This window comes from Erpetoichthys calabaricus, chromosome 4, assembly GCF_900747795.2.
Source record: "Erpetoichthys calabaricus chromosome 4, fErpCal1.3, whole genome shotgun sequence".
NCBI lineage: Eukaryota > Metazoa > Chordata > Cladistia > Polypteriformes > Polypteridae > Erpetoichthys > Erpetoichthys calabaricus.
The window spans coordinates 41,184,927-41,198,846 of record NC_041397.2 but is presented as its reverse complement, the minus strand read 5'-3'; the positions used below and the strand labels follow the sequence as shown (position 1 = coordinate 41,198,846).

General features: G+C 34.7%; 1 protein-coding gene across 1 annotated transcript in view; it reads left to right on the top strand.

Annotated features, from left to right (window-relative positions):
• The window catches only part of clpb (caseinolytic mitochondrial matrix peptidase chaperone subunit B), a 176,763-nt gene that overhangs the window by 95,091 nt on the left and 67,752 nt on the right, over nt 1-13,920 (top strand). The window lies entirely within an intron of this gene.

Below are 13,920 nucleotides of genomic sequence, written 5' to 3'. Positions count from 1 at the left end.
TTTCTCCCCCTTTCCATATTTAGCTAGCTTCAAAGTATTAGAAGCCAATGGGTGTTTCTCTCAGTGAGGCCCATGAAGATTTATTTTTATTTATACAGAAGCAGTGACATTTGTAGATTTTTATTTTTGAATCTGTTGTTGCGTCACTTGCTTAGCCAGTCAGTAGTGGGGAGTGGGAAGGAGGGTGATATAAGTGGAACTGGGGCAGGTGCACAGTGTTTTTTTATATTATACTTTTGGTACATTTAAAAAGATAACTTTTAACAAAACAAATGGGCAAACGAGAATACTGAGTCTTTATTATGTGACTTTTTTTTCCCTTGTTTGGACTTTGCTGTAGTTTTATGTACATTTTTTATCTTTGTATAAATACTGAAGGAGTTTAACTTGTAAATCTCCATTGTTTACATGCTGTTTTAAATCTTACTTTAAATTGATGATCAAAAAGAACACATCTATGCTTTAGTATTAATAAAAAAGATAATGAAGAAATACCAATTGGGTTGTACTTATTTTATAAATAAACAATCTTAACAGCTGACTGTCTACCACCTGTAAAAACATTTTGTATCAGACATGGTGAAGATGTCTGTAGCAGATTGACATGCCCACCTGCCTGTTTTCCAGCTGACAGGAAAGGCCTTCAGCCATGAAAGGAAAGATGCACTCCATCTTAGACTTATCACACAACCTGCAGGGAGTCTTTTGAAAATCACCTTGTCAGCATTGCTGCAGTCAACACCCTGTTCTAGACTAATGAGCTAGTAGTGCCTGACTGTTAAAGATGAAAACCAATGAATCAGTAAAGCATTGTTTTTAGAGATAGGAAGCACTTTGCTTTTGCAGATAGCCAAAGGCCTCAGGGGCAGGGAACCTTTTGTGTTTAAACACCCGCAGACACATTTGTTGTTGAAAATGTCAAATTTGAAATCAATATAAACAAAATTAATAGATCAATAATCTAGCAAGTTATTGTCTAACATTAGGCTGAAGTAGTCTAAATAGTGTTTTATATGTGTTTTTTCTTTTTTTTTTTCTGGGACAAATACCACTGTTTTACAACCCTCATAAACACCATCTTTAATTGGTCAGAATCATAAGTATTCATATTAAAGCAAGAGGAACATGATAATTTCAGTCAAATTTTTGGTTTAAAAAAAATTCACCAATTAAAACTCCCCAGGCAAATTAACAGCATAACATCTGACAATTAAAACATAACAAAGTACATATTTTGCATATAACTCGATAAGAAGTTGTTTGTGCAGACTAGTCCATTATACAATTAAGGATGTCTATGTGTCTGTGGCTTTTTCCTCCCTAACCCATTCTGGTCTGTATTATTTTGCAGATAATAATCTAACATTTATTTTATTATAGTGTGAAATGTACACACTCGTTAGACCTCGTCCCATCTGCTTTGATCAGTACAGTTCATTCTGAAACTTACCTTTTCTTTTTATTTCCTTGTAGCCCTTATTACTTTATTAAATTAAAAATGGTGAACATATAATAAAAATGTATAGCCATACAAAAACTTCATGAAAACCAAAATAGCTGAAGCAGCTGTATCATGTGTAAAAGCTGACTGTTTCTTATGTACTTGGGGAAATAAACAAAACTCCAAATATATATATATATAATTCATTCATTGCAGGCAGTCCTGCAACTGGTATTCAACTTCTCCAATTTATTTAGAAGTCTGCTTTCAAATTAGTGCATTCTGTCTTTCACTTCTCCCACACTACTCTGAATCACTCTCTCCTCTGGTTTTAAATTGGTGGTCAGATGCGGTTTAAAACATCAGACCAACCCACTTTCACTTGGGCATTCTGCACTATGGCATGGTACGTCCTAATGTTTATATTTGTGCACCTATAGTATGATACAGTATTTTATGCTGTATCTGTTGGTGCCAAAGGCTCACACCCACTCTTGTCATTACACTGCAATCCTAACAGGAGAAGCTGGCTTAGTGAAGAAGTGGTCACAAGTGTCAATTATGGGTACTACCAGAAAAAAAAGGAAGGTGGCCATTTTAAAGGTTGATATCATTTTGTTTTTGTTTTTTTTTTTAAAGAAGACCTCAAAAGAAGTTTTTGCAATATAAACTAACAGTTGTTATAAAGCTATCCTGAGGATCCTCTACACTAGTAAGCAAGTCAAATCTAGGGAGCCCTGTTGCTAAAAGTTTTACCATCTATTAATCCTTTTAATTTTCCAAAGGCCTGTGTTCAATAAATGTTTAAACTATGAAGTGTAAATAATGTGAAATTCTGTTGCTGAAGGGAGCTGAAACCAATGACAGCTTAATATATTTGAAGGGAGGTTTTGAAAATGATCCTAAATTTAAATTAATAGAAGTGCAGAGAAGTAAAAGTAGGAATTTTGTGTTAATGATTCTTGTGATATCATTTTGAATTAACTGCATGCTGGAATTAGAAAGAATTAAACCGCTTATGTAAATAGTTAGTTGTTAATTGTAGTAGTTAATTCTACCAGAAACTAATGAGTGAACTACCTTTCAGTATTTGGCTTTATTTTTTAGTTTAAAAATAGTTCTTTGGCATTGTGTAAATATAAATCCTAAAGGGTGGATCAATATGTTGGAGATGGAAAGGATCTTCCAGGGCTAGAACACCCCTGCAACCCATCCAGTGGACTTAGTCTTCCAGCCCCAATTTTCAAGAGACTAACACGTATTCCTTCCATTCTGCATTCTGACATGTATGGATGGCTGTATGAAAACACAGGGAGATCAAAATTCTCTGATTGTGTGAAATTTCCATGGGGAGAAGTTTTTACATGTAGTACAAATGTGCAAGTAATGGTATTATTGGGGAGGGGGTAATACTCTAATAAGTGCTGAAGCTAGCATTGCCTTTGCTCCAAACTAATATTCAAGCAATCTGAGTTTAAAGTCAACAGAATCTTGTCACAGAAACCTACTGATAGAATTTCTGAAAATTGAAGGAAAAATAATTTACTCATCCAGTGTTTTGAATTATGGGTAGATAATTTACTGAAAGTGTGAAAGTCAGACTGAAACTTTTATATCTTACAGTGCTAAAGTTTCATGGCTATTGCTTGTGAAAGACTTCAGATTTAAGGGATATGTTTAAAATTGGTTTAAAATTAAGTACATTTCAGGGTACAACAGGTTTTCTCAGTAGAGTTTTAATGTAAAACATCTTGAATACAGTTGCACTGATTGACAGTAAAACAAGTGTTTGGTTTCATTTTCAAATGTAACAGTTAAATGATTAAATTAAACATATTAATTTAACAAAAAAGTTTACTTGTTATTGTAAGGATTTTTAAGACGACAAGTGATATGATAAAAATAATAATGGTGAAGTGCGCATGCGCGGGGCACGGTGCGATGCTTCAAAGCAGATGCTTCAAAGGCCGCCTGACGCGTCACACAAGACAGAGATGGCGGGACCTATAAAATATCGCGCGGCCAATCCAATCGGATTGGTAAATGAGGTAAGACCTAAAACATAAGGCACGAAAAATCCAATCGGATACTGAGACGCAGAGACCAGCTTCCCCAAAGAGGTGGGATTAGTGTTTGTTGTTGTGCAAGTGTTCACTCTGAGGATGTCACATTTGCGATTAAGAAGCTTGGCCCGGTAAAGTGTCAGTTGTTGAAGGGGTTTTCCTAAATATACGAATTTTCATGATATTGTATAGGATGACTTTTAAAAGTAGATTTATTTTCGCGCACATAAAATCCGTTGCTGGGGAGACGCCACACATACAATAATCAGCTGCACAGCAGCTCAGATTAAAATACTTGCTGGGGAACTGCACAGTACTTGCTGGAGAGACACCACAGGCACGATTATCAGCTGCACGCCACACATTACATCAGTTGCTGGGGAGAATCTGCTGCCATTTAATATAGACTGTTCCTACTAATGTTTATGCACTACTGTTCTGGCGCCCGTTATTGTAACGGGCTTAATGTCTAGTTTTTATATATTTTGTGAAAAATGGCTTTTTATGTAACATGTTTTTTAGAGAGTCTTTCCATTTTGGTTGCACAAACACTACAGTCTCTACAAATAGGAGTGTGCAATATGTAACATATATGATAATATCTTATTGTTGTTTTAACGATGTGCAAGCTGAATTGATCAAGTATGTCTCTCAGTTTGCAGAAAACTTTCTAAAACGTGCGTGGAGAGCCAATGTGTCCACTGTCTCATGTACCTATCAGGATAGACTACTGCACCTGTACAAGGTGCGCACTTGGGCATGTACAGTCAGCATACGAGAAATACAGAGCCCCATAGGTGTCAGGCAAAAAAAAAAAAATCTGTTCAAATGGATTTTTTTATTTCCATAAAGAAAAAGAGATGTGACAGTGATGTAAATCCAAAAGAAGTGGAAAACAAAAGAAGTACATTTACCCAAATTGAGGAAACATGCAAAAATGTACTCGTATATCCCTGATTCATGCTTCCCATCTGAGAGGGCTTTCAGAACCGGAGGAAATGTAACATGTAACCGTGTTGCACTGTGTTTTATTTTTTCTGTGTGCAATATTGGACAGAACTTGAAGTTACTAATTTATTTAAAAATGTTATAGGTTTGGGTATTTCGTAACAAAACGTGTTTACAAATGCTACAGTTTTTTTTTCCCTGTGCAGTATTTGATAGAGATTTGGATTGTTACAAAATTGTTATATAATGTAGTTCGCTCATTGTTATTCTTATTACTGTTATATTTAGGGATGCTCAGATCAGATTTTTTTTTTTTGAACTGATACCAATTACTGGTTTCTTTTTACTAGAACTGGCCGATTCCAATACCAATTTTTTTTGTTTGTTTGTGTCCTCTTAGCTTCTGCATAACCAGCAATGTAGAAACCTTATTTTCTATATGAAGTGGTATTTTTGTAATTAAACTGCAGACCACATTTTTTATTAACAATAAATTCTGTAGGCTGATTGTTCAGCAACCATAAAAATACTAAAATAAGTAAAATCCCTTAAAAACACGTACAAAAATATTTGTACATAATAAAAATAGCATTAAAGAAAATAAAGGTTCTTGTCATAATTAGAATCCACAATTCTAAAAAAATGGTTGTGGCTATCAAGAAAATATAAGGCTAACATGCCTAACAAATATTAGACAGATTCTTTTTCTCATTAAAAGTATGAGCTGCTGCACTAAACACAAACTTGCTCACCATCCACACTCAGGCAAAGAGTGTCTGTTTTAATTACAAAAGTAAAGGTCTGAACTTGTTCTCTTTTAATCAGTGCTGCTCCTAGCCAAACTGGAGCCCTAAAGCAGAATTATTTTCTTGGCCCCCACCCAAACTCCCTCTGCTGCCCCTCCCTGAATCAACTACTTTAGTATTTCATATAATAACTTTAATTTAATAAATGTGATATATCGACGGCAAAAACTATTTTGATATTACTATTTCTAATAATTATAATATTTGTAATATACAATGCTACTACTACTACTGTTAATAATAATAGTAATATATCCAATGCTACTACTATTTCTACTAATAATAAAATAAAAGTACTAATACTACTACTAAGCATGCTTAAAACTATAGGGTCAGAATGAAGATAAATAGATATTTAAAGAAATATCATGTGATTGTATTTCCTACATTTATGAATTCATCAGAACTTCATTTTGTCCTTCAATGACCACAGATAGCAATACGGTATTAACTAAATCAGTAATGTTAGCTACAAATAAAATTAACCAACTATTGAAGTTAATCTGAGCTAATTTTTCTTTTTGTGTGTCAAAATTGCTTGCATGGTGTTTTTCCACAACTCAGGCAATAAACAACTAGTAAGCAAGTGAGTCTGTGTGTTGGTGAAATTTAAAAACATATATGCAACAACACTCACAGCACTTAATATATCAACCAGCATTAGCAGCCTTTAACAACATGTATAGGTCATGAGGTCTGTATGGTGGTAATAAATAATTACCCATCATGTGTCAGTTAGGTACTGAAACATTAGATAATACAGTATCTGTTAAGCACTGGATATCAAAGTGACAACATGTTACACATAAAGCTATTGTTAACCTATTGTTACTCCAGTAAACCGCTAGCTTTAGCTTTGTGGCAATTGATGTGACTTACTCCATATATTTTGTAGTGATGGCCAAGAAAAATTTTTATTCTCATTTTTTTCATGCAGAGCGAGTTTAAAAAAAAGTTGATGATATGATGGAGCCTAATGGTAACCTTGCTACACAATGGCAAATGATATGAAAAATGTCCATGGGAAAAAAAAATTCTCAAGTTAGTCATGTTGCATAATCCACAATTGAAGACAGTACTCTTGACCAGTAAATGAGTGGGAGATTAGGGTCTTCAGTTCAAAAGTGCAATGTATGGTACTTTTTTGGAAATAACTGTTAATAATAATTTAGCAAGAAGTGAATGTGTTTGGCAAGTTTTGAGCATATGATTGCATAAGCAATATGTGGATTAAGCGTCATGGGTAATTGTTTTTTTTTTTTTTTTTTCTTCATGGATGTTTTTAACATTTGTTGCCATTTTCTCTTGTTCTGCATGGAAACATGAGTTTAAAATTTTTCACTTCAACATACAGTACATGTGGTAAGTAATATATAAAAAATATAATTTTAAATATAATTTTTGAGTGGAATATTCCCATAAGAAAGATTAGTTTTAAGATCTATCATATGTGGAGGTAGTCTTTCATCAAATGTATCTCAACAATGCAACATAGACAACTTTTTAGGTCACCATCCTGCCGTAGGTGACCTTTAAAAATTACACAAGTCCATCTCTTCTGTCCTTAGTATATATAATGTAATTGTAAATTGAGGGTGCATGTAATGGAATAGTGTCCATAATTTCGAGCCAGGTTTGTAAGAAAAGAGATATCACAACTTGTAGTAATATAATAATATATATAAATTACTATCAATAGGTTGTAATCCTGGGATCATTGCTAACAGAAATTCTTATTCATGGAAGTTCCCTTTAGTTAGTACACACTTCTGCTATCTCTCATATATTTGCTGGAAACAGGCCGGGAAAACATCGAAAGTCTCCATTGAAGCCACCATACCATATTCAATCCTGTCAAAATGATGAGCATGAAGCTCATCTTTAAAGTAGTGAAAAAAATACTTGAAAGCATGATTTATCTGAGAGGGTATCTATATATATAAAATACCTATGTGCGTCCAGGTGTCCATGTGTGGGTGTCTTCTGGTGAAGTGTGCATGCGCGGGGCACGGTGCTATGCGCGATATTACTGTCAGAGAAAGTTAGAGGCGTTTTACGGAAATACAAACCAGTATTACTGCGAGAGGAAATTAAAGGTACACAATACAGTGACGCATATTACAGCCACATACAAGCCAGTATTACTGTCAGAGGAGATTAAAGGCATATTACCGACACGCACTCCTGTATTACCGCCAGAGAAAATTAAAGGTATATTACGGACGTATATTACGGACGTACAAGCCAGCGGACGTACAAGACGGTATCCTTCAATAATGGCGCGCACAGGCATCCTTCAATAAGGGCGCGCACAAAAAGGCGATCCTCAAAAGGACGACCTCAATTGGGCGCAGCGAATAAAGGCGCGCGTAAATAAAGATTTGCACCTGTTGCTCTTCACATATTCCAGAGCCATTTGAACTAAATTATCTATGCACCCTTATTGAATAGAGCCGTACAGGACAGTATTACTGTCACAGAAAATTAAAGACACACAATACACGGCGGCAGCCCACGAAGAACGGTCAGCTCAGCAAGTAAACATCAACAAAAGAAAGGCTGAAAGAAAGAAAAATACGACCAACAAAAAGAATGAGGTCAAAGTCCCTTGCCATTTAATATAGACTGTTCCTACGAATGTTTATGCACTACTGTTCTAGCGCCTGTTATTGTAACGGGCTAAATGACTAGTATTACTATATTTTGCCAACTCCTTCTGCATAAGCACAGAGGAGGGCATGGTAGGTTTGTCGTGTCGAAGTATCTGGTGCCAGCAAACACAACAGTGCAGCTCGGTTTGGTTAGTGTGTGCTAGCTGTAAGATCTTTTCTTCTTTACTTGTCAATTTATTGAAAAAGTAAAAATAACTTAATGCTGTCTTTTTCCTCAAAAATAAGCATTATCAAGTATGTACTCGTACTATGCACAGCTTTCATTCAACCGTATTAAGTAACTGCCTACCATGTTTGAGTGACCAAAAACTTGAAGTGTTAAGCTCAAATCCTGGAGGGATGTAGTTACTGCAAGGTTTTTGTTTCTGACACTTTCTTAACCAGAAACCAACTACTGCTGCTAATGGAACATAATTGTTTTGGCTTAATTTTAATTTCACTTGTTTTCTTTAATATGCAAAGTCCTTAATTGCTTCTTTTTCCCTTATCAGTGTTAGTGCTACCATTTCTAAAACTGCTCAATTCCTTATTTTCTAAGAGGTCCATCAAAATTTTTTTTTTTGCAGATATATATTTTTCAGACCTTTTACTTTTCAAATATTTTATTTAATCGGATACTATGCAATAGACACATTCTGTGGAAGCAAATATTGTGTTAGCTGGTAAGGGGTTGGAATTTTTAAATTATGACATGGTTTTTATACATATAAATGTGAAATTCATACTTTAAGGTAAAAAAGTTGGACAGGTAAAGCCACTTTTAATACCTGCAGGTGGAACACTGCTGTTGTACGCACAAAACACAAATCGTCCCTGGAAGTCTAAAACCAATGTAAGCATGTATGTTTAAAACTAAATATTGCCACATGGAAAATATTTGTTGGTTTCATGTCATATCACATGTGGGCCTTTTATTTATTTTGTGGACTGCATGGGATACAGACTGACATGGTTTAGTCAAATTTTCTGAGCAGAAAGCAATCAGTATATATTTTACTTATCTTTATCCTTTGTTTTGCAAACCATTTTTGTCAGGCTGTTATTTATATTTTTTAATTAAAGAATAAAACAATCAGTAATAGTATTTGTTACTGTTTGCAATGTTTATAATGCAAGTAAGTGTATGTTTCGCTATTGGTTCAGCAAATATTTCTCATCCAAAGTGAAGTAGTCTCAATTTTTTTCTATTTTTTGGATAATAAAATGTATTTTAGGTAAAAACAGAGTGTGAGCAGTATTCCTACAAAAAACAGCAGGAAAATGATGAGAAAAATAAGATGACAAAATAGACATACTATGAGGTTTTAATAATATTTGAAAAATTGAGCGCTGTCATCCACTAAACTTTTTCCAATAGGCAGAATGGGTGGCTTATTTCCCCGGTGAGTGACCTAACTGGTATGGTCTGCTCTTCGGCCTCTGAAGGGCATTGGATGCACACCTTCATTTGTCATGCAGAAACCCCAAAGATCGGACAAGGGATTTTCTCACACATGCACAGCCTAAGGTGTCACTCAACTAAACTTTCATTCTTAGAAATGACAGCTTGTGGGAGGTGACTAATTGCCTAGACCCTTTAGGACTTTGAGGTCATCTGATTACTCAGAAAGTATAGAGCAGTGTCCAGAAGACAGTATAGACTAAGAACAGCTGCTTTTCTCTTTAACACAGCAGATAGGCTACAGGGGACTTTAAATGTGTGTTGAGCACTGCCCGTCTTGATCTTTTTTAAAGTGCTTCTGCCAGAGGGCAAAGGTCCTTGATATTAAATGGGCAAATGATGCTATTTGTTATGTTAGAGGGAAAGCAGGAGGGGTATTTTGTTTTTATTGCTTTTCTTTTTTATGTTCTCTGATATCGATTGAAAGCCACGAAAAAAACATCAGATTTTATCAATGATTACAACAATTAGTCAAGCAAGCTCTTGGGCTGCTATTAAACCAGGGATCAGATTGATCCCACCTAAATGCAATTATCGATTGCACTTGCTGGGACAAAATATAAGACTTTATAGCCCTGAGGAAGCTAACCAAAGTGGCCAGATTTCACATGTCTTAAAATGGCTTATTAAGACTCTTGAATTCCCTTTAAAAATAAGGAGCAAGAATAAAACTGACCAGTCAAACAAAAGCTAAATAGAGTATAGTATCAAGGTTTGTGGTGCAGCAGTTCTTAATTTGCTAAAGACAAAGCTATGATCTACCAGCACCATGTAAATCAACTTCTGGTGTAAAAGATTAATCAGATTTACTTTATTATCATTATTATAGGCTAAATCTAGATAGGCTTCCCCTCTCGCTGCTGCTTTAATATACCATGTTAAACAGTAGCTGATTACATTCAAAACCTACTGTTATTGTGCTCTGCAGTTTATGTTGGGGGTAATTAAAATTCCCCATGACTATAATGCCCTCCTTTCAAATTGATTTTTAATATAACACACTGCCAACATCAGGCCTTTATCCTTGATACCTCTTCAGATTTTCCCAGGTATATGTTGTTGCTGTAATATTTTGGATTTATTCTTGATATCCCTAGCCTTTAGGCAAGTAATTTTTAATGTATTACTTATTTTTGTTTGGTCTAGAAATTTTGAGGTTATCTCTTATATTTGTGTTTATACTACTCTCAGCCCCTTACCTTAGTTTAAACAATCTTCAATTAACTTGCTCCTCAGGTTCATATATAACTGTCATGGCAGAACAGGTCCCCGCTGTTCCAGAAGGCGTCTCAATGTCCTATAAATCTGTGTCCTTCTAACCTACACCATGATTTGAGCCATAAAGTTTAATCTTCTGATGTCCTAAGTCTTACCTACACTAGAGCATGGCTCAGGCAAAACTTCAAGAAAGACCACCTAGTCGGTGGTTCTTGTCCTCATTGGTATAAAAGTAATCTATTGAAAATCGCATACTATGTGCAAATCATATTATAGTCTCATCTTTCAACCATTCCTTTTTTAATCCTCTTATTCCATTACATTGTTGCAAGAAGCTGTAACCTGTTCTGGCAATATTTGCCACAAGGCAGAAACCAGCCTAAAACGGGATGCCAGTCTATTCCCAGCTGCACTCACTCATATTGGACCAGCTTAGAGTTTTTAGTTAAAATGCACATCTTTAGGATGCAAGAGTAGATAGATAGATAGATAGATAGATAGATAGATAGATAGATAGATAGATAGATAGATAGATAGATAGATAGATACATACATACATACATACATACATACATACATACATACATACATACATACATACTTTATTAATCCCAAGGGGAAATTCACATACTCCAGCAGTAGCATACTGATACAAAAAACAATATTAAATTAAAGAGTAATAAAAATGCAGGTAAAAACAGACAATAACTTTGAATAATGTTAACGTTTACCCCCCCAGGTGAAATTGAAGAGTCGCATAGTTTGGGGGAGGAATGATCTCCTCAGTCTATCAGTGGAGCAGGACAGTGACAGCAGTACAGTAATGCAAGGCAGCAATTGATTAGATTTTCAAATAGTCAAACTTTCAACCATATGCAAGCATTGCTTTTGCATCCTTACATCGAAGTATTGGGAACAAAGTTCCGCATGCTCTAACTGAACAACCAGAAGTAATACATTATTACTTCTAGAGGAAATGAAAGATGTAACTCTTTAGAAAACAAGCATCAATAGCTCCTTACTTTTAATTTGTTTTTTTTTTATTATTATTTTAGGACATTGGAGCCACATATTTTGCTAGTAATAGTATATATATTTGTGTCTTCTGATAATGCATTCTGGGTTCAAGTGCCTTAATGGCATGATTGACTTGTGTTGTTGGGGTATTTTACTATGGCAGTGGTTTAATATTTGCCTTGAAATTGCAATCCCTCTTTATCAAGCATTATACCCTAGTTGGTACACAAATTTTTTTGCAGCTTTGTTACCTTTAAAATTTAGTGGTTCATTAAAAAGTTAAACGATTAACTTGCTTTGTATTTATTGGCATTTATGCTCTCTAAGAGAATCAAGTTCTTTGGGTGCATATCACACAACTATTTGTCTGCTTGCTGGGAACTACATAAAGCATGACTCACCTGAATCACCTTAATTATTAATTATTGGATTCCTTGTGTTCTTTACACCACTTTACAGAGAACAGTGTATTATTCATCTACACCATAATATCAATTATAACATTCCAGACAGTCTTTACTTGATGAATGTTTATGCTGCCATCCTAGGTCAGTATTGCAGTCAATAGATCCATAGCTACTTGTATGCCTCTCCTTGTAACTTATATCAGTACACAAGCATTATAGTCAAGGAGTTGGTGGCTTCATTCACAGTTCCTCCATTTCCCTGCTTTCCATTCCAGTATCAGTTTAACCAAATTCCTCATGAAGCATCATCAGTTGAGTGTTCTTCATCTCTGAAGTTCTCCCCAAACATCTAACGTTCAGCCCTCCGTCAAAGTTACAGAGATCTCTTCTTCAAGCCATTGTTAATAGCATAATGTGAAGCTGCATTGTCATTTAATACCTGACTTTGAACATAATGGAATCATAATGCACAGAACATGCATCTGCTTTCAATATTATTTGTAACCCTATTTTATAAACTATTTCCTTTATTTTTTTCTGTTATCTATATTATATGTGCAAATGTTATGGTTGAGTCAGTATATGTCCATCCATCCATAATTGAATCATTCTAGGAGACTTCATGGTCATGGGTAATTAATCCCATCCACAACTACACTGGGTGCATTTCAGAACCAGTTCTGGATTTAATGCTAGTCTGTCGTAATACATACTCATAAACACTAACACAAAGTGACTCATGCAGAGCCAAATTTGAGTCAGCAATTAATATCTCACAAACAGATTTATAGTATTTAGGTGGAAAGCAAGAGTACATAGGTAAAGACACCAGTAATACAGGAAAGTCATGGACACTCCAGACAGACAAGGGACTATGTAGTAAACCAGGACTATGAAGCTGTAATGCAGTAGGGCTAACCATTGTTCCAGTGTTGGACCCTGTGTCAGTATATACCATATCCTTTTTTCATAGTGCTAGACTTACCAGATGATCTTTTTTTTTTTTGGATGAAATGAAGACGGTATAACACCATTTACAATGAATCTGAGGTGGATTACTTACTTCAGTAATTTGTTTTTATGCTTTGTAGATAGATAGATAGATAGATAGATAGATAGATAGATAGATAGATAGATAGATAGATAGATAGATAGATAGATAGATAGATAGATAGATAGATAGATAGATAGATAGATAGATAGATAGATACTTTATTAATCCCAAGGGGAAATTCACAACATAACATTGTAATGAGTCGAAGAAGACATAAGTGGTGTAGTAAAGTTGGACATAGTACAAAAGGAGATTGGAAGTCATATTTAAAAAGAAATGTTTTGGCCATCTTCATTTTTGGCATAGCAACTAGAACTTGTGTAATGCTACATCAGCCTAAAATGTACAGAAAATACTCCAGCTTTTAAAATATGCTTACAGTATGAAGCTTTTTATATTTTAAGTAAATCTAATACATTTTTAAGATGTGTGGTCTGGTTCTGTATTAGGTATTAGGTAATTGTGTATTCATTAACTGTCTTACAAATAACTAATAACATATTACAGTTTCTGGTCAAAATTCTGAAAAAATTCTAGTTAGTAAATTTATTTATTATCCTCTAGTCTTAAGATCTAGTCTTAAATTCTTTTTTATTTAAAGAATAAAATGCAATAAGAAAACACAATCCAGTAAGAAAAAACAAAGCAAGTGCAATAATAATATGTTCCAGAGACAATCCATAAAACAGAACAGAGTACTCCGCTCCCAACAAAATTGGATAGCTGCAGTATATGACAAGAGAACCCCATCTAAAGTGTTTTTTTCATATAGAATAAAACAGCAAACAAATACAGAGGTTCATCACAGGCGTGGAGTGCTTACTTTGCAGTTAAATTAATGAATCTGCCAAAT